General features: G+C 43.4%; 1 pseudogene across 1 annotated transcript in view; it reads left to right on the top strand.

The window, feature by feature from the left end:
- Positions 1 to 23,985, top strand: part of LOC144783940 (metalloproteinase inhibitor 1-like) — a 231,489-nt pseudogene that overhangs the window by 15,499 nt on the left and 192,005 nt on the right. The window lies entirely within an intron of this gene.

The following is a 23,985-nucleotide window of genomic DNA, read 5'->3' as shown; positions in this document are numbered from 1 at the left end:
TTGTAGTGAATGGTCCTCTGCAGTAGTTAGAGCTAATCTTAAAAAACTTCAGGAAAATTATAAGACTTATTATGACCGTGCACATGGTTCTAAAGATGTTTCTTTGCAAAAAGGTGATGTAGTCAAAGTAAAATTTGCACAGAAAGCGAAAAAAGGTTGCAGCAAATTTTCAAAACCTCTTAAAGGTCTAGAAGTGTATACCAAATCTGCTAAGCTTAGTGATGAAAAGATTTGGCATTTTAGCAGAATGTCTAAGTGCAATGAGATCTTGAACTGGGGCAAACATGATGAGGTTTCAATTGGCTCTACAACCAATTGGGTATGGGATGAAGTTACGGATTCTAATACTGCAGAAGGTACCACATCTTTGAATGTTAGTAATGATTCAAATGTACAACAAATTTCTTCTTCAAGAAGGAGACAAGTAACACTTCCTAAGAAATTTAATGACTTTGTGATGTAATTTTAAATTTAATGTTCAAGGAGGAAGTGGTCTCATACAGATTGTAGTATTGCTGCCTTGTTTTCTTTATTTACTTTACTATGTATCTTACTACATATATGTTTATGACTTTGTTGAGATTGTTTTGATTTATTTGTTATTAAAGGAGGAGGATGTGGTATCTAGGTTACCTGCCTCTAGGTAACCAGATGCCACTGGGTTCTGGAATGTTACACTGAGAGTCAGTTGTATGCTGGCTGAGGTCTGATGTGGTTGTACCTGCCTGTTCTTACAATAAATCTACTTACAACCTGATTTCCAGCATTCGTCTTCTCTACAATGACTCAGATTTCTGTGTCAGATCTAAAAGGAAGAAACATAAATTGTCCTTTGTCTCCTCCATTAAAAATTTTTAATGTGAAGTTAGTGTTGGACTTGGAGTGGCATCCAATGTTTAAGCTCAAACTAATTCACCATATTCAATCTGCAGAATGGCTTCCTATGGAACATATGGGAGAATGTATTTAAAGTAGATCACTTTAAGGTCCTGACAAATAAACAAGAGCTAAACTGAAGTTGTGATGTCCTGAAGCTTCTTTGCATTCCAATATCACTACAACTCCTGCTGAAGATCGAAATATGTTAACTTTTTCCTCAAAATTCAAGTAAGATCAAACATCAGGGGTAGACGAAGCCTGGCCCAATTGTCACAACAAACTGCTGGATATAGTGGCTCCTTTAAGCTAGACTGCAGGATTCAGGCATAGATGTGTAAGAACTATCCATGTGGACCCAAAGGGCAATATTCCTCTTGAGAAATGATAATTCTGCCATAACTCATGAAAGAAGAAAGAGACTAAAACTAGTTCCTGAATTGCCCAGTTTAGCTCCAGTAGATGACGGAGTCAAGGCGGATGGACTGTTATGTGGAGATTCATTAATGAACTAAGCAAATACATCACTCTTTGTGCATCTTTGGGAAAAGCCCAGCAGTCTATTCACAGAGTGTCTGGACAACTGGTTTTTGCGAGGGTTGGCAGAGGAAGGAGCGGCTTTTCCAACCTTTTCAATAGAAACCAGAACTATAGAGCAAGTCCTGGTGGCTTAGTGGACCAATGCATTCAATGTAAGGGCCTGTGTTTGACCTCCTGGGCACAGGTTCAAATCCTGGTGGTTCCACTCAGCCTTTCATACTTCTGAGGTTGATAAACTGAGTACCATTGAGTTGGGTAATAATAAACATCTGTTATTCAGTGCCTATATACCCTTGGGTGAACGTGCGCTTTACAAATACACCTTTGCTGCCTGGAAGTGCTGTGCTTCATTTGTTCCCAAGGCCATTATCTGTGTTGCCCTCTTTTCCTTTTGTTGTATCTGTGCCTGTTAATTCTGTGTCAATCATTGCAGTTTATTTTGTGCCTTTTAGTTAACTTATCTCGGCTTGTTAGCATTGTGACCTGTGCTTTTGGTCAATTAGTCTCTGTGCCTGTATTTATTGTTATTTGTGAGCAGCTGCACTTCACCGCTTGCTTTCCAGCTGCTTTCGCCTCCCAAATCCCAGCGCCCCTCCCAGGACCTACATAATTGAGGCTGCATCACGACCCCATTGAGCAGGTCCCTGTGCCAGATTCCCCTCGCTGTCTCTAAACATTGTGCTTCAGTTTTTTCCACTGACCGTCTCTGTTTTGTTCTCTTTTCCTTTTGTTGTATCTGTGCCTGTTAATTCTGTGCAGATCATTGCTGTTTATTTTTTGCCTTTTGGTTAATTTATCTTGTGCTTTTTAGCAATGTGGCCTATCCTTTTGGTCAATTTGTCTCTATGCCTGTTTTTATTGTTATTTGTGAACAGCAGCGCCTCTCTCTTTCCTGCTCTCCTGCTTTCTCACCACTCCCTCCTCCCACCACCCCTCCCAGGATCTACTGAATGAAGGCTGCAGCGTGGCCACGCTTCTGGCATGCCAAAAGGAGGCCCTTCTGTGCCTATCTGCTCCTGGGCTGAGTCTAGCACAGGGAGCCCTGGATCTGCCATTAATCGCAGCTGCATTGGAGCAGAACTCAGAGCCCTGGACCCCAGACTTCACAACAACAACTGCTGCCACACTTCTCCACGTTCCATAGTAGGACCCTTCACATGCCGCCACTGTCTTTTCTCCTGCAAAACCAGAGCTGCTGCACACACTACCACCACCACCACACCAACCATAGCAGCACCTCAACAACTCCACTGCCTGCTGCTCAATGCCCGATCACTCTGAAATACGCCACAGAGATCTGGCACACCATCACCTCCCTCACCCCGATGTCATCTTCCTTACTGAGACCTGGCTCCACTTGGCATCAGCACATGACATCTTCACGGCCACACCCAATGGCTGCAAGATAGCACATCGGGACCACATCAACAAACAGGCAGGTGGTAACGCCATCATCCACAAAAAGAGCAACCATTGCACCACCGCCACAATGGACACCACCCGGATCATGGAACATCTCAACTTCCAACTCAAAGCAGATGGCAAAACTACTATCAGAGGCACCCTCGCCTACAAACCCTCAGGACATCGCCCCAGCATCTCTGATGCCATACCCGAATTCATTGCACCACAAGTCATCAACACCGAACACTACATCTTCATCAAGGAACTCAACTTCCACTGCAACAACCCATAAGCCAACACAGCCAACTTCCTCAAAAGCATGAACAACATTTGCCTCACCCAACTAGTCACCGACCCCACACACAACTCAACACACATGCTTTACCCTATTTTCACAGCTAACAACAGAGTCAAGTACAGCAAAAGAATCAAGCTTATCTGGTTAGACCAATCAATCATGCAGCGCACTATCAAAGTAGCCCCCAACACCACCACTACGCCTCCCAGAACTGTACCCAGCAGCTGGTACAAAGTATCCAAAAGCCAATGGACTGATGCCCTCAACTCCTCCCATTCTGACACCACTACCAAGCTGTCAGAACTTCCCCACCTGGATCACCAACTGCGCCAAAAGAGTCCCCCTTATCAAACCCACCAACCCTAGAAACCCGCCAAATATGCTAGTTGGCACGCCTCGGAACTGAGAACCATGAAACACAACTGCAAGCGACTAGAAAGGAGAAGAAGCTCCAACAAGAAGTCCACGGGCTCCACCTCCTTCAAGATACTTCTCAACCACTTCCACCAACTCCTGAAGAGACACAAAAGAGCACCCCAGTCGTCCTCATCGAAGCCAGCTCTAACCACAGCAAAGAACTTTTCAGCATTGTCAAGGAGTTCTCCAACCCCCCGCAACTAAAAAAACATCATCAGCCCTTCCTAAGATCTCTGCTACTCCCTGGCAGACGTCTTCAACTGCAAGATCGCCACTATCTATAAACACTTCGAACCCCAAACCACCACTGCTGACATCCTCAGCCTCCACGCCCCAACAAATGCAGACCCCGACAGGGTCACCACTTGGGACTAACTCACCACACAGAGCCCCACAGCCATCAGTGGCAGCTCGCAGAGGGAGTGCTGCGGGGCAGCGGGGCTGGGGAGGGGCAGGGTGGGGGGGGGTAGTGGAGTCGCACATACGATGGTCAAGAGTAAAATAAGTAAATAAATAAATAAAACTATTTACTTGCGCTTGCTGCATTGCTGAGGTGGAGATGCAGCGAACAGAAGGTAAATAGATGTATTAATTTATTTCCTTACTTTACTCCTGGCCATCATATGCCTGACTCCACTACCCCCCTACCCTGCCCCTCACCCGCCCCGCCCCCAGCACTCCCTCTGCGCGCAGCCACTGACAGCCATCATGCACTCTATCCACTCAGGAGCACCCACGGACCCCTGTCCCCACCACATGTTCAACCTGGGAAACAAGACTATCAGGAATGAGCTCACTGATGTCTTCAACACATTCATCACTTCGGCCACCTTCCCAGAAGAATGGAAACATGCTCAAGTCATACCTTCTGGCCCCATACCAATCTGGATCCTGCACAAACGACAGCACCAAAACTGCCCTGATCGCAGCCACAGACGACATCAGAACCAACCTAGACCGGGGAGAAATAGCCACCTTGATCCTCCTCAACCTCTCAGCAGCCTTTGACACTGTGTCCCACCACACCCTGACAACGAGGCTTCATCAAATCAGAATCCGAAGGGACGCCGTGAAATGGTTCGCATCCTGCCTCACTGGAAGAACCCAGAGAATTCACCTTCCAACTTTCACCTTCAAACTCAAGAACATCCTCTGCAGTGTGTTTCTCAGCTCAACTCTGTTCAACACCTACATGACCCCCATCGGCCATCATCATCAGAACCCATGGACTAAATATCATATCCAATATGAGAGAAAAACTTCCTAGGCAATTGATGGCAAATCAATACAAATGCAGATATATAATATAATGTAGGGAAAAGTAGACAAGACAATCGTAAACAAATTTGGTGTACTGAATCATAAAAACAAAACCACAAAATTAAAAACACCATCAATTATATATAACACATTTCACTGTCAATCAATAAAATATACAAATATGTATAGAGGTGGCAATATTTGTCAGTAATATCTATTCGACATGCGTTTCGGCGTAGTGAGAACGCCTTCTTCAGGAACAAGCCACTGATGTTTACTTTATATATGGATTTAAATCACTGTAGTCTGTTAGTCGCTTATATAAATTCGATGACCGACGTTAGGATAAGTCCATCTACTTCTTATGAAAGTTATGGATTTACTGATAATACGACACACTATAGCGAGTTATCTGTATAAAAACCAGGAAAGTTAAAAACTAGTAATGATCGGATCACCGCAATCTCTAGGTAAAGAGCCTCTTAAAATGAGTATGTTAGATGATGCTACATGTAGCTAGATGAACCTTAGACTGGATGGGGATTCCAGGTCTTCTCTTATGATTATAAAAGCACAATAGTGACGAGACAGACCAACTGATAGCAAAGCTCACAGGCAAGATGATATTCTGCTGTGGCGTTTCTTGAAAAACTTGGCGCCTCTGAGTAAATAATCTATACTACTGCGGGTTGGCCAAAAGATCGGGGCAAAATGGGCCTCCTTGATGTAATGTCCTTGGATCATATCCTACACAGATGACACCCAGCTTCTGCTCTCTCTAACTGAATATCCATCTACCACAAGAGCCAATTTTCACCAGCGCATGAACAGTGTTGCCAACTGGATGCAAAACAATTGCCTCAAACTCAACACATACACACCAGAAGTACTGATCTTTGGAAACAACACCTCTCAATAGAACGACTCCTGGTGGCTGGCTGAACTAGGACCTTCACCCACTCCTACAGACCACAGCCAGTATCTCTGCATCATTGGGGACAGCCAACTCAACATGAAACACCAGAACAACACAGTCTCCTCAGCCTGCTTCCTAACTCTTTACATGCTCTGAAACATCTTCAAATGGCTCCCAGTCTGCAACAGATGCACAGTCACTCAAGCCCTCATCACCAGCCACCTGGACTATGGCAAATCATTCTACACAGAAATTACCACACACCTCCTGAAGAGACTGCAGACCATACAGAACTCAGCAGCCAGAATCATCCTCGACCTCCCCAGATGGACCCACATCACCTCACACTTCACCAGATTCCAGACAAGGGATGTCAACTCAAGATGTTGACCCAAGCCCACAAAGCTCTTCACCATCAAGGACCAGCATGCATCAACCACCGCCTGAACTTCCACCAACCCTTCATATTCCTGCGCTCCCTCTCCTTCGCTCACAGCCTTACATCCACCAAAGCAACAGTGGAGGAAGCTCCATCTCTTACCTTGCCTCAAAGTCCTGGAGCAGTCTCCCCCTCCAACTGCAGACCTCCCCCTCCCTTCAGGAATGCAGAAAAGGACTTAACACCTGGCTGTTCAACTGATTCCACCCAAGCAATATGGCTCTCAGCCCGTGGATATCATTGCGGGTGAATAGTTGCATTTTAGAAATCCTGATTGATTGATTGATTGATAGAGGTGCCTAGTACTAATATTCACAAGATTTTCAATCTCATCTCTACCTTCAAAGGTGGAGAGGTCACCAAAATCGTAGAGCAATATTGCGCAGAGGTACAAATCCAACTGGTAGGTCCACATTCTTGCCTTCATATTGTAGGGGGATGTTTAAAGTATTTTCTCCAAAAATGGCAATCTATAACAGCAGATCGTTGGCTGTTGGCCTCTGTTCAGTGCTATTCTATAGAACTGTACGCAACTCCTTTCAGGATTGTCATCCTCTTCCTTTAAAGTTTTCACACACACAAGACTCTTTAGTGTCAGAGGTTCAGATTCTCCTCTGCAAACAAGCAATGTAAGAGACTTTCTTTAATCCTGCAGGTTTTCTATTTACTTTTTTCCTGGTAGAAAAATAAAAACAAACAAATGAGTTCAGTTATAGTGTTATGAACCCCAATGTACCCCAATATAGGCCTAGGTAGTTGTAGGACCTTTTACCTACATTTGCCCTACCATTGTTCTACATAACAGGTTTTGTGCTGACCTTTTACCTAGTTAAGTGCTGCATAAATGTCATACGGTTTTCTCTGGAAACTAGCCTATTTTATTATGCATGGGGATTCTCAGGGTCACAGCAGGATTACCATCTTCTGCAAAGTAACTCTGTGTAAGGGAAACCACTATTGTCATCCTTGTCCGGCATTCCCACAGTACCATGACACATCTAGGTAGAACCCCTGAGGGTAACCTTTGGGTATATAAGCACCACATCTCTGCTGGGCAGACCAGAGGAAAAAGACTTCCATGCTGACACGAGATGCAGAGGTCCCTGCATGCAGACACTCCAGCAAGCAGTGGTCTGACATCCCTCGCGGGGTGTCCAATTCGAGACCAATGTGGGGTACTTCATTCAGTCACATCAGGAAATGGAGTTGGCTCTTTCCTAGGGGGATTCTTGGCTATACACCTACATACATGCTAGGTACTCTTAGTTACATCATGTTAGGTTTTGCATGGTATGAGTACGCATTACTACTGTGATTAACCTATTTGCCTGCATATATTCGTTGTTTTAGCACTATGGTAGAACTCTACTTTTTGTTTACTCTGTTGGTGCTACTGATAGTATATATCTGTTTTTGTCTTATGGTTGTCGCAGCATACGTATTTTATACTAGAATGACGCTGGTTCAATAAATGCTTATTGAAAACGTCCCCTTAATTTATTCTGTATTTATCTCTCTGAGACAAAGTGAGCAAGAGTGACTGAGCCAAAAGTACTGTTCTGTTCCCTCGATCCCTGGGGGGGTCAGGGTTGTCATGTTCGATAGTTGCCAGAAACTATTCTCTCCTTGGTAAGGGGGTGGGGCTTATAGTGTCACTGTGAGTCTACAGACTAACATATCCTTTGGGGTTGTTTGGAATCAGTCTGGACGCCAATCCCTTGGTTTATGTTGGCTAAACGCACAGATCCTATATAAATTTATAGGAACTACATGACAATAGATATTAGAAACTTCAATCAATTAGTCAAATACCATGATTTTGAGATTAAATTCCTGGGAATTTTGCCTTATTTACAAACTCTCAGTAAGAGCAGAATATCTTCCTAGCACTCTCAACACAGTCCCAGATTGGTATCTTTGTTATCTTCAAGTAATTGGAGACTTCATCAATCCTTTTCAAGAAACTTCTGCAAATGGGGTCTCCTTGCAATGGACCGTTTTGCCTCTTGACTCAACTCTCATCTCCAGAACTTCTTTAGTAACAGATGCCTTCTCCTAGGATTGGTCTCAGGGAGTCAATTATGCCTTTCCTCCATTCTTTATTAACATGGGAGACAACAGAGGTCAACCCAAATTCTAATAGTTCCTCTTCGACAGTCACCAGTGTAGTAAATAGCTCTTTTCGAACAGCAAGTTGAGTTTCCAGTGATAATAGCATCTTTCCCTAGTCTTTTTATGAATTCCGAAGGCCATATACATACATTGATATTGGAGAACAATCCAATATTAATTACCTGGAAGATATCAGAGCAGCCCGGTCTACTCCAGGCTTTTCATCAGAAGCTGCAAATTATATCTCAAAATCCTGGGCTCCAGGAACCAACTAAGCATATAAATCAGCATGGACTGTTTGGTAACATGGTGTTTTGGAAAATCTATTGATCCCTTTACCAGCAATTATCACTTTGATAATATGTTTCCCTGCTTCTCAGCTAGCAAATTAAGACATACCATACAATTAATACTTATCTTTCTGTACTTTCTGCAACTCACCTTCCTATTACTCACTCCTGATTGCAGCCAAGATAGGTGTTATAGAGTTTCCATATCTTGGATTGGTTTTATTAATGCCCTAATGTTATTCTCCCATTGGTATCTTGTCATTAAGCCATATGGGAAATTTAGTTTTCTTGTGCTTATTGACTGCTCCTATTAATATAAAGCAAGGTAAGAGAAACATAATACTTGCCTCCATGTCATTATTAAAATTAAGAGTTTCATTCATTAATACTAAGAAAATCTACATGAACTTCACTAAAGAATAAACGCATTACTAAAGCGCTGCCTGTTGTATGACAACTTTCTGACTATCGCCTCTCATCCAAGCAAATGATGACCCCTGAAAAGTCTTGCTCACACCTTACATGCACAGTGCCTAGAGGACAATCCTGGCCAAGCCCCTCTGAATATGTGAACGCTGACATTACTTTGTTTACCTTCAAAGAGCAAAGTGGGACTTTGTCTTCTGAACTAATGCATTAGAATTCTTTACATATTGTGCTCAAATCTGAAATTGTGATATTTTTAAAAACTTATTTACTACAACTTTTAAAAACCGCAATGCTCTTCATGTTGCACAGTGTAAATTTCTCTTGTTGCAAAAGTATGTACATGTAAAATGTGTGGAATTTGCAGTGATCCTAAATTAAATGCATGAATTTTTGATATGTTGCTAATAAATTCTTGTGAATTATATGGGTGGAAAATATGTGGGGAAAGAATTTTGATACTGATTTCCACAGATACTGAACCTAATGATGAACTTTTTAAGCCGTTCATTGAAATGTAAGTAGGCACGTACTTATATTTTTAAGTTGGGGGTCACATTTGAAATGAAACCCTAATGATTTTTAAATAGGAATGTATTTAATAATTGAATATATTCTACTAGTCAAGCAATATTTTCTGTTAATGATTAGATATTCTTCAAGTTAATATGTAATTTTTTTAATTTTGTACTTTCAGTGAATGCATGTCCTATTGTTATAACACAACAGAGAAGTTGTGCACCTCCAGAACATAAAACACAATTAAAAACAGTAAACTTTTGGTTACACCAAGTTGAATTAACCAACTTCGCTTTCCTACAAGAAAAATACATTTACCACAGATACATTTCGCTCGTATTTTGTTTTCCTTTGCGGTGGGGGCTGAAACCAAAAGCTAACTTTTCTCTCTTTCCCTGGTCTTGTTAATTCCATATTGAATGGTGATTCCCTGTGATGTAGGCAGGGCTAGAAAGTATCTTTATTGTTTAAAAGGAGCTCTGACTTCCCCCGATGTGACACTACAGTTCCCACCCACAACCTGATTTTTTAGATCATCAGGCAGGATTCTTGAGTTTGTTTTCTGGCCATGCCCCATTTTGGGAGTTCTGTGATTTCCTCTAAGGGGCAGTTTTATTTTGTTTTCAAATGTCAAGGAGAAAAATATGCCACCCTCTACCATGCAAGCCAAGCTTCTAGTCATGCAAAGTTTTAGTCCAAATTGTAGAACTAGATTGTTGTTAGAAGAAGCAGAGGATATGCTTATGTTTTGCTAACTGTTTTTTTATATTCATGACGGCTGGGTATCTTCAGCCATTAACCAACTGTTTCTAGCTCCCACCAATACAATTCAGATGTGGTGGCTTACTCATCATGATCTTTCATAATGTAAACAAGCTTTACTCACTTTCCTGCATACAGTCTCAAAAGGAGCGTTCATAAACATAACATTGACAAACACAAGGGTAAATAATTTGAGGGAACATTGCTGTTACCTCTTTTTTTAAACTTTATAAAACTTTGCATTGAAGAGTAACCCTGTGTGCAGGTGACAGTTGATGACTTGTATTGAGCATGTGCCACACAATGTTTTAGCTCTGCAGAAAAAGTTTGCAACAGGGCAAAGATACTACATACTGCTAAGTATTGTAAGCAGCCTTGAGTTATTAAACAGAATCATCTCAACATGATGTTTTCTATGTAACATAGAAGACCGTGTGCATCAGGTATTAACCTATTTACATATGCTTCCTTTACTTTAGAGGATAGGCTATCTGTAAAGTTACCACACAGTGAGAAGGCTGCAGGTAGTATGATCTTAAGCACTTTCAAACCTTGTCTGTTTTGAAGTGTATAGTATCTTTTTTGTGAAGTGTCAAAATACCATGATGTGACACAACAAGAAAGCCAACTGGATCACCACGGATCTCCAAGAATCCAAGCACTCCTGCCGGTGGCTGGAGAAGATGTGGAGAAACAGCAAAGCCCCTGGAAGCATACTCTGCCTACAAAACAGCCATCACAGTACACCACCAACTCATCAAATCAGCAAAGAAAAATGTAACCCAAGACAGAATCCTGTCCAACACTCACAGCTCGAAGGAACTCTTTGCCATCATACAGAAATTTGCCAAACCCAACAGCAAAACATCTGACGTCCCTCCCTCCCTAGACCTCTGCAACAAACTCAGCTCCTTCTCCCATGTCAAGATCAAGAAGCTCTACTACAACTTCGACGACCAAGACCACTGCACCGCCCCAACCCCCACTTCCAACGACGCCACCCAACAGACCCTTCTTTTTTTTTTTTTTTTTTTTTTATCCTCATTTGCCTGACCCACTCTTATTTAGCCTCCAACTGCCAACCACTTAATCAAGGTGCAGGGTTTCCTCTGCACCTTATACTCCATTTGGTGGAACTCGGCAAGAGATGGCCTGAAGAGTATCGTGGGAAAAGACTCCAAACTTGACGTTTTATTCAATTGAACTAGCCATTTGGAGCCGACTGGGGGGGCCTAGTTCTTGGAGTTTCAAGGCATAATCATAGGACCGGGGAAAAAAAAAAAAAAAAAAAAACCCTGGTTATTGTCTCCAACGAACCAAAACGTCCCAAAAGATACGACTACGTTCACCACCTGATCTCCTCAAATCTGTTTTAGAGGTTGCGCAGAGAGACGACAGCCAGTTTGCGTGAGTTGGTGCTGAATTTTCAATCCAGACCTTGCATATCTCTCTTCTTGCAAGCAGTATGGCGAAGAACAGAAATGTCCTTGCGTGACCCTCTATATTGTTGTCCCATCCAAAAATAATCAAGGAAAGTGAGATGGAAATCGAAGTATTAAGAATGGAGTCCAGAGTTACTTTAACTTCATTCCAAAACTGTAATATGTTGGGGCATTCCTTGAACATATGGATATCTGAGGCTGCGATATGACCACATTTATTACATTTCTTCCCTGGGATGAATTTAGATAGTTTTAACGGTGTAAAATATGCACGGTGAATTGTGAAAAAAAATGATTACGCCTTAGCCATGCAGGTTTGACGCATTTATATAGGAGGGTGCAGGAATTCTGCCAGGTTTCGATGCTCTGGGCCCCCAGATCTGAGCCCCATAGTTGTTCCGGGAGGATGAAATCTCCGTCTGTCTCTTCTAGCAGGCACCAGTACCACTGCGAGACCTCTTTACCCCCTGCTGGCTGCGCTACCAATTTCTCTTCAGTGATGCTATGCTTCCCTAGTGATACCCCCAACAGACCCTTCTTGCCTGGACACCCCACACTACAGAAGACACTTTAAAGACAATAAAGAGCATCCACTCTGGAGAACCTTCTGACCCCTGACTGCAGAACATCTTCCACAGAGCCGCAACTGCCATCGCACCCGAGCAATGCCGAACTATCAACTGTTCACCCAAAACAGCCACATTCGCCGATAACTGGTAGCGCACCAAAGTCAACCCCTCCTAAAGAGGCCCTCCACAGACCATATGGACCCCAAGAACTTCAGGTCCATATCACTGCTTCCTTTTACTGCCAAAGACATTGAAAAGGCCATCAACACACAGCTAGCACACTTCATAGAAACCAACATCATCCTATACACCTCTCAATCTGAGTTCCACAGCAACCACAGCACTAAGACTGCCATTCTCGCCGTCACTGACATCATCTGCGCCCACCTCGACCAGGGCCATACGGCAGCCTTCATCCTCCTAGACCAATCAGCAGCCTTCCGCACTGTCCCCCGCACAAGCCACCACGCTCCATGACGCCTGCATCCAAGGAAAGGCCTTAGATTTTATACAATCTTTCCTCTCATCTAGAACACAGAGAATATGACTCCCACCCTTCCTCTCAGAACCAACAGAGATCAGATGTGGAGTATCCCAAGGATCCTACCTCAGCCCCACACTCTTCAAAGTCTACATGGCCCTCTCACAACCATTGGCAGAACTACGGGCTCAACATTGTCTCCAACGCCAAAGATACCCAGCTCATTCTTTCACTCATCAAGGTACTCAACATCACCAGGCACAACTTCCAGGAAGGGATAAATGCTGTCATGACCTGTATGAGGAACAGCTGTCTGAAGCTCAACTCTGTGAAAACAGAAGTGCTCATCCTCGGCTCCACCCCTCTGCATGGGATGACACCTGGGGCCCTCGGAAACCCAACCTGAGGGCATCATACTCGACCCATCGCTCACCATGACTTGCCAGATCAACGCAGTACCCTCCGCTTGCTTCAACACCCTCTGCAAGACGTTCAAGTGGATCCCCCTGACTCCAGGAAAACCGTCACTCAGGCACTCATCACCAGCAGACTGGACTACAGAAACACCCTCTATGCCTGAATCAACAAAAACTCCTTTGCAAACTCCAGACAGTCAAGAATGTTGCTGCCAGACCTATCCTCGATATCCCTCAACACAACCACATCACCCATTACGCTTAGAGACCTCGGGGTGATAATGCGCTATATAAATGGAAATAAATAAATAAATTACCTCTCGCCCTCCACTAGCTCCCTGTTGAAAGAAGAATAACCTTCAAGCTGCTCACACACGGTTACAAAGCCCTCCACAAAACTGGACCCAATACCTCAATGATCAAATCTCCTTCCACTCCCCCAAGAGAAACCTCCGCTCAGCCAACCTCACACTCGCCACCATTCCACGTTTTCACAGGACCAGAGCAGGTGGAAGACCCTTCTCCTACCTTGCAGCCAAGACCTGGAACAAACTCCTCCTTCACCTCTGATGAAGCCCGACACTGCACCAATTCAGGAAGGACCTCAAGACCTGGCTTTTCGAATGACCCCAACGGATCTGCTCACACCCTCCCCCAGGACCTTGAGACCCTCATGGGTCAATAGTGCATGTTACAAACCATGATTGATTGATTGAGTGTTGCATAGAGTCTACACTCTTCTAAGTAAATACTTTTTAATACTTCATAGTGTATTTCTCATGAGAGTTATACTGTCTGCCAACAGTGTGTTGCATAGTAAACTCTCTCCATAGAGTGAACACCATTTACAGTATCCACTTTTCTACTCATATCAACTTCATTTCTCAATGTAGGTTCAGTGGCTGTTAGTGGTATGATGTAGATAAAAGCTGTCTGTAGTAGGACATTAATATTGGAACAGGTGTTGAAACGTGGCTTCCTCTGGACAGTTGTATACATATTGACACCAAGTTTAATGAAGATTTCCCATATATCTGTGTTTTATTGTTAATGTGAACTCAACTTCCCATGAAGTGTATGGTATAGGGTCAATGTTGTGAATAACACATGCTTGCTACACCTAAGGGAGTTGTATTGTAATGGCATTAAGGATGCTTCATATTATTCTGTGCTATTTTGCTGTTTTTTGCATAGGTCTAATGCCATACAGAGCAATGTGTGCAAAAAAATTGGATGATGCATCAGTGATGTTATAGATGATGTCATTTAGGATGTCATCAGTGATGTTATAAATGATGTCATAGAAAATGTCATGAGTAATATAACATATGAGGTCATAAGCTGGTAATAGAGGGGGTGCAAGTTATAGTTATCTCTGCTAACTATAACTGCTGAAATTCTGTGTATTTTAGTTCAAAACTTTAATGTTTTCACTGACATATTCACATAATTATAATGTTACTTTAATCTTTGTTTTTTTCAGTGAATATATATATATATATATATATATAAATATATCTATATATCTGTATATATCTATATCTATATATATATATATATATATACACACTACGTAGAATGCTCCTATGCCTTTTGAGTCCAGCTTTTTTTGTGGGTTAGAGTCAGTTGATCACCGGCTACTTTATGGATAGCTGCACTGGGGAGCTTAGGGAATAAACTTTTACCTTCTACCTCAAGCTGTATTAGAGTTTTCCTCCTGTCAGCAGTGGAACGGAACATACCAAAGACACCATTTGCATGTCTCCTTACTTCTTATAGACTTACCTAGGCCCTCACTGTAGCACCACTTCTATTACTGCTCTTCTTATACAAATTGTACATACTGTGAACTTTAAACTTGTTGGTGAACACATTAAGGTTCTCTCTTTGACCTATTAAACACCAACCTCAGTTGTACTTTATTGTACATATGAAAAAAATGGTGCAATTGCCCAGAAGAAGTACCCTAAGAAGGATGAAATCCGTTGGCTGATTTGTTAAGTTCAATGTGACTGTAGTGCCAAAATAACAGTGGAAATATTAAACATTTGGCTCATTGGGAACCAAAAATAAATAATTTCACTTGACATCCTGAAGTCAAGAATCACTTTCTTCTTCTTGACCAAATTTACTTATGATAAATATTATAGGGAATATACCCCAATACCAAAAGTATGTCTGTAAACTCCATTCTAGTTTACAATAGGGGAACCTTGCAGTTGGATTCCTGGGAATTTCTCCACATTAACTATTGATGGTTAAAGCAAACAAATGAGGTGTGCAGTGATTTATGCCACAAATGCCTCTTTGTAAATTGATAATTTATGCCACAAATGCCTCTTTGTAAATTGATAATTACCTAATTTTGTGTACGGATCGTTCTAGAGTTTACCTAACATTTTTATATGTAAAACACACTAACACCCATTTTAGATCAGAATCAGAATCATGCTATATAAAATATTTCATAGACCCTTTGTTGAGATCTGTGTGTTTACTGGAAAACAAAGATTTTAATAGTGACAGGTATAGCCTTTCATCCTTTCAAGAGTAATAACATGAAAACTATTGAGTTGCTTAATAATTAACAACCTAGTTATTACCCCTCATTTTAGTAATCAGGGTTCGTCATTGGCTTTCTGAGCAAAAGCTCTCATGCTGTAAAGCTACCTCATTTTTTTTAATAAGTATTTTTATTAACATTTTTTTAATACATTACAAATACATTGATTAATAGCAGCACACAGTGGCACCTTCAGCGAGACTTCGGCATCATATAAGAATAACAGTGGCGGATAATCTAGTAACTGTTCTAGAGTCTTATACATTTGTTGGGAGCATCTTTTAGTTGCATAACCCACAAATCCATCGCAGGAGATCACTGTGAATCAGAGAGCAATGACCCATAATGTGTCAACCATGGCTTCCATATTTTCCAGAACTTTTTGGGGCACCCCATGCTTTACATGTCGTGTTTTCCCCCAATATATACATATCCATACTTTTTTCTCACTCTGTCAGGGACGGGACCACCACAGCCCCCCATAGCTTGGCCAAGTCACATTTCGCAACCACCAATCCTCAATGAAGTAAAGTTAACTTTGGTTTAGGGAGATTAATGTCAGTGGATATCCCCAGCAATACGAACTACGGACTGAATGATATCGTCTCCCCCAGGACCATACCCAACCTTCCATGCAGGCTGGCCCAATACTGTTGAATCCGTGGGTAGTCCCACACTGTGTGAAAAAATGTACCCCGCGACACTCCACATCGCAAACAGTCTGGTGTTACCGCCCTCCCTATATGATGTAGTCGCGCCCTATCATAATATGCTCTGTGCAGGTATTTAAATTGTATCAGTCAGAGCCTGTACTTAATAGCCCCCTCACGTGGGTGCATCAGTGCCATTTCCCAATCTTACCTAACTCTGCTTCCCTTTCCCCCACATCTTCTGTAGAGTGTCCGACTTGTTGTTAATTATCGTCCTATAGGTTCATGAAACAGCTATCTCCACATTTTCTCCCATTAGTTGTCGCCCCTTCCAGAGGCGCATATTCCGGAATGTCATTAGTGTCTGGGTGGTGTGCTTGCCAGGCATGGGTCAGCTGCCAGTACTTATAGATTTGAGTCTTGCTCATGTCATATTCAGCCTGTAGGTGTGGGAATGTCACCAGTTCTTTACGGTGTATGATATCTTTGAGTTCTGAAATGCCTAGTAGGTCCCATTGTAGGAAGCCACAGAGTTTTGTAATTTCCTGAGGCCGGGTGCCGATCCTGAGAGGAGTTTCCCTAGTGATCCGGCCATCCCACTTCATTTGTCGTTCTGCCTGTTTCCAGGCTGTTGTAACAATCCATATCGCAGTCAGGAGTCGAGCAGCCCCCTTCCCTCCATATAAGTAATGTGTGTGTGGGCGCTTGGCAAACTGTGTGTGTTCAAGTACATATGTGAGGTGATCCCTCTGCATGCTGCCACTCGTTCACAACAACTAGGTGGGCCACCCAGTAGTATGCCCGAAGGTCAGGCAACGAGATACCGCTGCTGCATTGGGTACGTTGCAGTGTCGCCAATGCTATCCTAGGCGGCTTCCCCTCCCACATAAATCTGCTCAACAGATCATCAATTTTATTGAACGCCTCTACTGGTACGAACTGGTAGGTATTTTGCAATATGTAAATAAAGTTGGGGAGCACTATCATTTTATAGAGTGCTGCCCTGCCCAACAACATTAGCGGCAGAGACCTCCACCTTTCAACGCCCGCTCGAAACTCCCTGAGCACCCTATAGAGATTGCGGTCCAGCGCCCTTGCTGCATTGGTGGTAACATAAATCCCTAAATACTTGAAACCCTCCCGGGCCAACTGAAGGTGACTGTGGACAAGAGCCTGGTCTTTACTCTTACCTACTGTATATATGTACGATTTCTCCCAATTAATTTTGTACCCAGCATGAATACCAATGTTCTCATGGCTATCCATAATTGAGGGGAGCGTCCTCTCTGGGTTTGTAACGTACATCAAGATGTCGTCCGCATATAAGGATATGAGTACATCCGTTTCTGCATCTCCTCTGCTCCTAAATCCTGTGATGTCAGGGTGCAGTCGGCTCACCCAGGCGAGTAGTTCCAGCACCATGGAGAAGAGCAGGGGTGACAAGTGGCAACCCTGTCGGGTGCCTCTACCTATTGGGAATTCCCGTGACACAGCTCCATTGACTCCAATCCTGGTCACTGGTCTCTCGTAAAGCACAGCGATCCAGCACCTGAATACCCGACCAATTCCAAATTCCTCCAATACAGACATGAGGAAAGGCCAGTGGACAGTATCGAATGCCTTTTCGGCATCAAGGGAGAGGACCAGGTGTGGATCCACTCTACCGTCAACCTCTACTAACCAATTGTGCAATCTCCTCAAATTAAGCCTTGTCGATTGTTTGGGCATAAAGCTGGAATGGTCCGTGTGAATGAGACTGGCAAAGACTACGGCTATCCTGTTTGCTAATATTCTAGCCAATATCATAGTCTCCATATTAATGAGAGAGATTGGGCGATATCAACTACACTCTTGCGGTGACCTGTCCTTTTTGGGGATTACTACAATTGTGGCCGTCCGCAAGTCTCTGGGGAGGCTGCCCGCCTCATGCGCCTCCAAGTATAGTTGGAGAAGATGCAGGCATAAAAGTGCTGCATGTTCCTTAAAGAACTCAGGAGGTAGCCCATTAGGTCCTAGCGCATTTCCTGCTTTCATTTGGCCAATCACTGATGCGAGTTCTTCAGCAGTGATTTTGTCATCCAACATCTTGGACTCAGCGTCCACTAATTTGGGGAGTTGTATAGTACGAAGATATGTTTGTATGTGGGACATTTGGGCCAGGTGACGCTGCGTGTGAAAGGCCTCATAATAATCTAAAGGCATTAGCTGTTGCTGTAAGGGTCGCATGAGTCCGACCATCCTCCGTTTGTATCTTTTCAACCCACCTACTGTCGAGCTCTTTCTTACTAAGCCATGCAAGTAACCTACCAGTCTTGTCTCCTACATCGTATATGCACCGGTACATGGCTTGTATCGCATTCTGTGCATCTTTTTTGGCCAATGAAAAGTATTCCTGTCTGAGGAGTTGTAGACTGCGTAGCATTGAGGAGTCACTACTTGCGCTTGCCTGTGACTCAAGCTGCAGCAACTGGGATTCCAGCCCTGTGATTTCCTCACGTTCTTTTTGCTTTTTATGTGCTATACTATTTGGTGCCCTGTCTCTTAGCACCGGTTTGTAGGCCTCCCACAGGGTGCTGGCCGAATCCACCTACCCCAGAGTTTCTTTAAAATACAACTCCGTATCAACCCTGAGCTCCTTAGTGACCTGAGGGTCTTTAAGTTCCCACGGGCTCAGTTTCCACTCTCCCCTCTGTCGGTGTGAACGGGCACCCACCGTGAGCCACAGGCGTGAGTGATCCGAGAGGCCCCTTGCCAGGTACTCCACTTTGTGGACCTCCCCAAGTTCCGCCACTGGAGCAAATATGTGATCAATCCGTGAAAAGGTCTTGTGTGCTCCTGAGTAAAATGAGTAGGCTCTAGACTGAGGATGCTGTCGACGCAAGCGCTAGGGAATCTGTAAACCGTTTAAGCGGTGTCTCCTTAGGGTTCCCAGTTGGGACAGTCGTGCAGAAAGCGACCTCATTTTTAAATCTTTATTCAAGCTGTGGACCTCTGGGATGCCACAGGGATTTTCCCTGATCTCCACCTTCTTTCCATTCATTATGTAATTCTTCTTAACTTGTTAACTTTTCATTTACTCTTTAGTACTGCTAACAAGTGCTAAAATGCTTGTGCTCCCACCTTAAAAATGCTAAAATTGTCTTACACCTGATTGGCCCAATTACTCTACTTGTAAGTGCCTGTTAAAGTGGTACAGCATGTACCCAGGCTTTGTAATTTAAATGCTACTAGTGGGCCTGCAGCACTTATTGTACCACCCTTAAGTGGCCCGTAAACATTTCTCAGGCTTGCCATTGCATCCTGTGAACAGTTTTAAACTGTCAATTTGCCGGGCCCAAAACAACCTTTTTAGTACACATAGGCCACCCCTAAGGTGGCCTCTAAACACGCTATAGAAGAGGCTGCACTGTATTTAAAAATTTGGATATGTACTTTAAAGTTTAATATGTCCTGGTAGTGAAAAGCTTCAAAATGTGTTTTTCATTACCATGAAGGCTGCCACTCCAATGGGATAGCATTCGGTAACATTATTGCATATAATAAATGCCTTGCTGCTTGAACCCATGACTACCAGAGTGAATCCAAGGACTGATCGGCCAGTCTTCCGTTCTGAGCTACAGGGAAAGACAAAGCTCCAACAACTTGAACCCTGTACCTGGACCTACCTGAGTGAGTCCTACCTTCCAAGTGATACCTACCCAGTCCTAAAGCTATACAAGTGAAACTAAAGGTACTCAAACAACCAAAAGTCAAAAAACATACCTTGGGAATGTTCACTAACAAGTTGTCTGAGAACCTACAGGAGACCAGGACCAATCTGCTGGCTGATCTGCCCATGGTGCATCACCCGTTGGCTTTACTTTGGACGCTCTTCTCCACAGCAGCAATTTCTATTCAGCTGCTCCTTTCTGGAATGGTATCCAGCCTCGTGGACCAGTCTGTGGCTAAAGCCTGCAGCTTTCTTCCCCTTGAGATTATCGACTTCTAAAAAAGTGAGGACGACACCTTCTCCTCTTTGAACATCTCTGGCTGCCGTGACCCCCTGATCTTTACCTCTGCAGGAATTCTTCCTCAAAAATTCTTCCAAGTCCAAAGATAAGCCGAAACAGGACCTAAACCACTTCTTGTTTCCGACCCATGCTTCATCGTTGTTGTCCGTATCATTCAAATTTGTCTCGGTCTTGCGCAACTAGATGTCTGTGGTTGTCGCTTTGATCCTGTAGGCTCTAGCTTTTACTAAAACAAAATCATTCCTACAGTTCTACTGATTGTATATTTGCTGTTTAGATCTCATATTGTTTAATAAATTGCACTCTATGTTTCTAATTTGGTGTGGGATTTTATTACTGTTAGTATACTGCTTAAAATACTTTACACATTTCCTCAAATTTGAGCCTGTCTGCTTTTGTGCCTAGCTACTAGAGGATAAAGTACAGGTTCATTTAGTGACTTTTGAGGTTCACCCTGACAAGGATTTGTCATTGTTGTTGAGAAGTGTTTTCACCCCCCATTAATTAAAAACCCAATGTCCATCAATACTCGGTTTTCTTTGCATCTGGCTGGAGATCATAAGACAATCCAATCCTTAGGAACTGCCTCTCGAAATTGGTTGGTAGATGGGACACAACTATCTAAAATTGAATTCAAACAAAACAAATGTTCTTGTCATGTGTACTGCCGATCAATCTGGCTTTTGGCTGATAGCCCTCTGCAACAGGTCAGTAGCATCCGCCATTGTCTTGGGATCAAAAGTTGGGGTTTCCTTTGGCTATGATTCATCTATGATTATCCAAATATCCAAACTGCGTCTTTAGTAAAAACATTCTAAAGATTTCCCTTCAATCAGGCAGATGTTGAAGTCTGACACAGTTACTGCCATTCGCTCTGTTTGGGGCTTTCCTGCCTGTGTGCTGCACACACTTCAAGTTGTACAGAATTCAGTTTAACATCTAAATCAACCTTTAATACATGCATGTTTGTAACTAGATTAAACGCAGGGTGGAGAGCATATATGGCTATATTTGCATTGTTACATGGTAGTTGCAAGATCACAAGAAAACATCAACCAATGGGTTTGAGGGCACTGCTAGATACAAAAAAGAGATATGACTGAGGCCATACAAGTTTCCAGTGCTAGGATGGCTTAATCCCCCAGTTTTCTAATGTTAGAACTGTCAGTCTTAGGGTGTGTAATGCCCAGGCCAAGGACACTAGGACCCTGGGCAAAGGGCAGAGGCCAGGGGACACCGGACACTGCTTCCGGTTTAGGGGAGGGGACAGGAAAGGACAAGGACATTCCAGCGAGGACCTCGAGGCGAGAGGTCAGGGACCATGCATGCTGTAACACTAAGCCAATAAAGAGTACCTGTACACAGCCATCGCGTCCTGTGCATTCCTGGGGCTGATAAACACGACACGGTGGTCTCCCCCAAACATTTTGCCTTCCTCCCCATATTTTTTCTGATCTCGTTTTTGCTGGTCTTAGGACTCTCTGTACGTTCTACTGGTAACCAGTGCTAAAGTGCATGGGCTCACTCCTTAAAACCTGGTAACATTGACTTATACCCATATGGCATATTTAATTTACTTGTAAGTCCTTTGTAAATTGGTACTACATCTACCCAGGGCCTGTACATTAAATGTTCATTGTGGACCTACAGCACTGATTGTGCAACCCACGAAGTAGCCATTTATAGCCATTTAAACGTGTCTCATGTCTGCCATTGCAGCATGTGTGTGCAATTTTCAACTGCCATTTTGACCTCGCAAAATAAACCTTTTGCCAAGCCCAAATCTTCCTTTTAAAAACATATAAGTCACCCTAGGGTAGGTCATGGACAGCCCTTAAGACAGGGTGCAGTTAAAGAGTTGGACATACACTTTTATGTTCCATCTTCGGATAGTGAAAAAACTCTTACATTTGTTTTTCACTACTGCAAGGCCTACTTCTCCTATAGGCTAATTTTGGAGTTACCTTATTACATTTAATAAGTAATAATATCCAAATGGGAACAGGTAACCAGCTCATGTTTGGTGTCTTTGGAATTGTAATGAAAAATCCTCTCTCATGTTAAAGCCGGATTTCAAATTACTGTTTTGAAAATGGCACTTTTAGAATGTTTACATTTTCCTACCTTAGCCATTTAGTGCCTGTAGCCTGTCTCTAGGCCACATGGCTGGGTATAGCTAGGCTTTGTGTAGTCCTCCTAGACAACCACACACAATAGGGGGCTTAGGTGTGTCTGGATGGGCTATCACTGGTATGATGGAATGGCGGAGCTGGAAATGGCCCTTCTTAGTCTTAAATAGGCTGTGTCCTGCCACCACATGAAGAACTGCATTTCCCCTGTGATTAGTCTGGAGTCACGATAGGGAAGGCAGGAAGCCTGTGCACTTCAAACTGAATTTCTAGAACCTTCTCCCACATTGTGGAGGAAGAGCACCAGGTATAAATATTGGACCTCACACACTACCTCTTCAGTTCACTTCTGGGCCTGTGGATACTTTTCCCCCAGGAAGCCCCAGGAAGAAGGACTGCTGTGCCATAGAAGCGACTGCCACTCTGCATGACTGCTGCTGGTAAGGAACCACTACCCTGCTGACCTAATGCCTGCTGCCCCCTTGTCTAGGTGAGAAGGACTGGACCCTCTGTTGAACCCATGACCCCAAAGTGACTCCTAGAGCTAGTTAGCTGGCCTCCTGACTAGATTCTCAAGGATAGAAGGCTCAAGCAACCGTGAACCCAACACTTGTACTCTTCCATCTGGAGTAAACAGCCAATTGATGCCACCCTAGTCCTGGACTCTTGGAAGTGTGCTTGAAGGTGCTCTGATAACCCATCAGTGTATCAAGTAGAGCTGATAGATCTCCTCCTCTCCATGGGCAACCCATTTCCTCTGCTTGAAGGGTGCTCTAGATGCAAGGACTTCGCATTGACCTTGCAGTGCAGCGGAACCACCGCCTGTGCCTGTTCGCATAGCAAATCCCTTGCCAATGGCAGCCTTGACGACAACACAGGTTCTCGCATCACAGAACTGATGCACTGCCTTAACTGCGGAGCGCATCCTCGATGCTAGACTTTTCATCACAAGCCCTCATCTATGGGATCTTCAAGAATAACGAAGGACCCGCATCTCAGCTCCGCCGCAACTTGGCTGTGTGACAAATCCTCTGCGGGAAACCTGGCAATGCTCCACAACCAAAACTTACAGTACTTTTGTTAAGGGGGCCTAATTGGATCCCTGTAGTTTGCTCACACTTCATCACATGCCTGAACTTGTGACTTTGTCCTGGTCTGACGTGACCAGATTTGGCTTGTACTTTTTGGTGCAATTTTTACTGAAAACTTCCAAACCTAAAAATCTCCTTTTCTATTGATTGGATGTTTGCCATTTTGGTCTTGTTTTATTTATTAACAATTACTCTATTTTTCTAAACTGGTGTTGAATCCTTTTATGGTGTGTTTTTGCTCTGCTACTTTACAAATTGTCTATAAGTTAAGCCTGCCTGCCTTTTGCTAAGATACCAGAGGGTAGAGCACAGGTTAATTTAGGGTTTGCCTGTAACGCCACCCTGACAAGGATTGTGATATCTGCTTGATTTCTG

This window comes from Lissotriton helveticus, chromosome 10 (genome assembly GCF_964261635.1).
Source record: "Lissotriton helveticus chromosome 10, aLisHel1.1, whole genome shotgun sequence".
In the NCBI taxonomy this organism is placed as follows: domain Eukaryota; kingdom Metazoa; phylum Chordata; class Amphibia; order Caudata; family Salamandridae; genus Lissotriton; species Lissotriton helveticus.
This window is presented reverse-complemented; position numbering and strand designations above follow the sequence as displayed.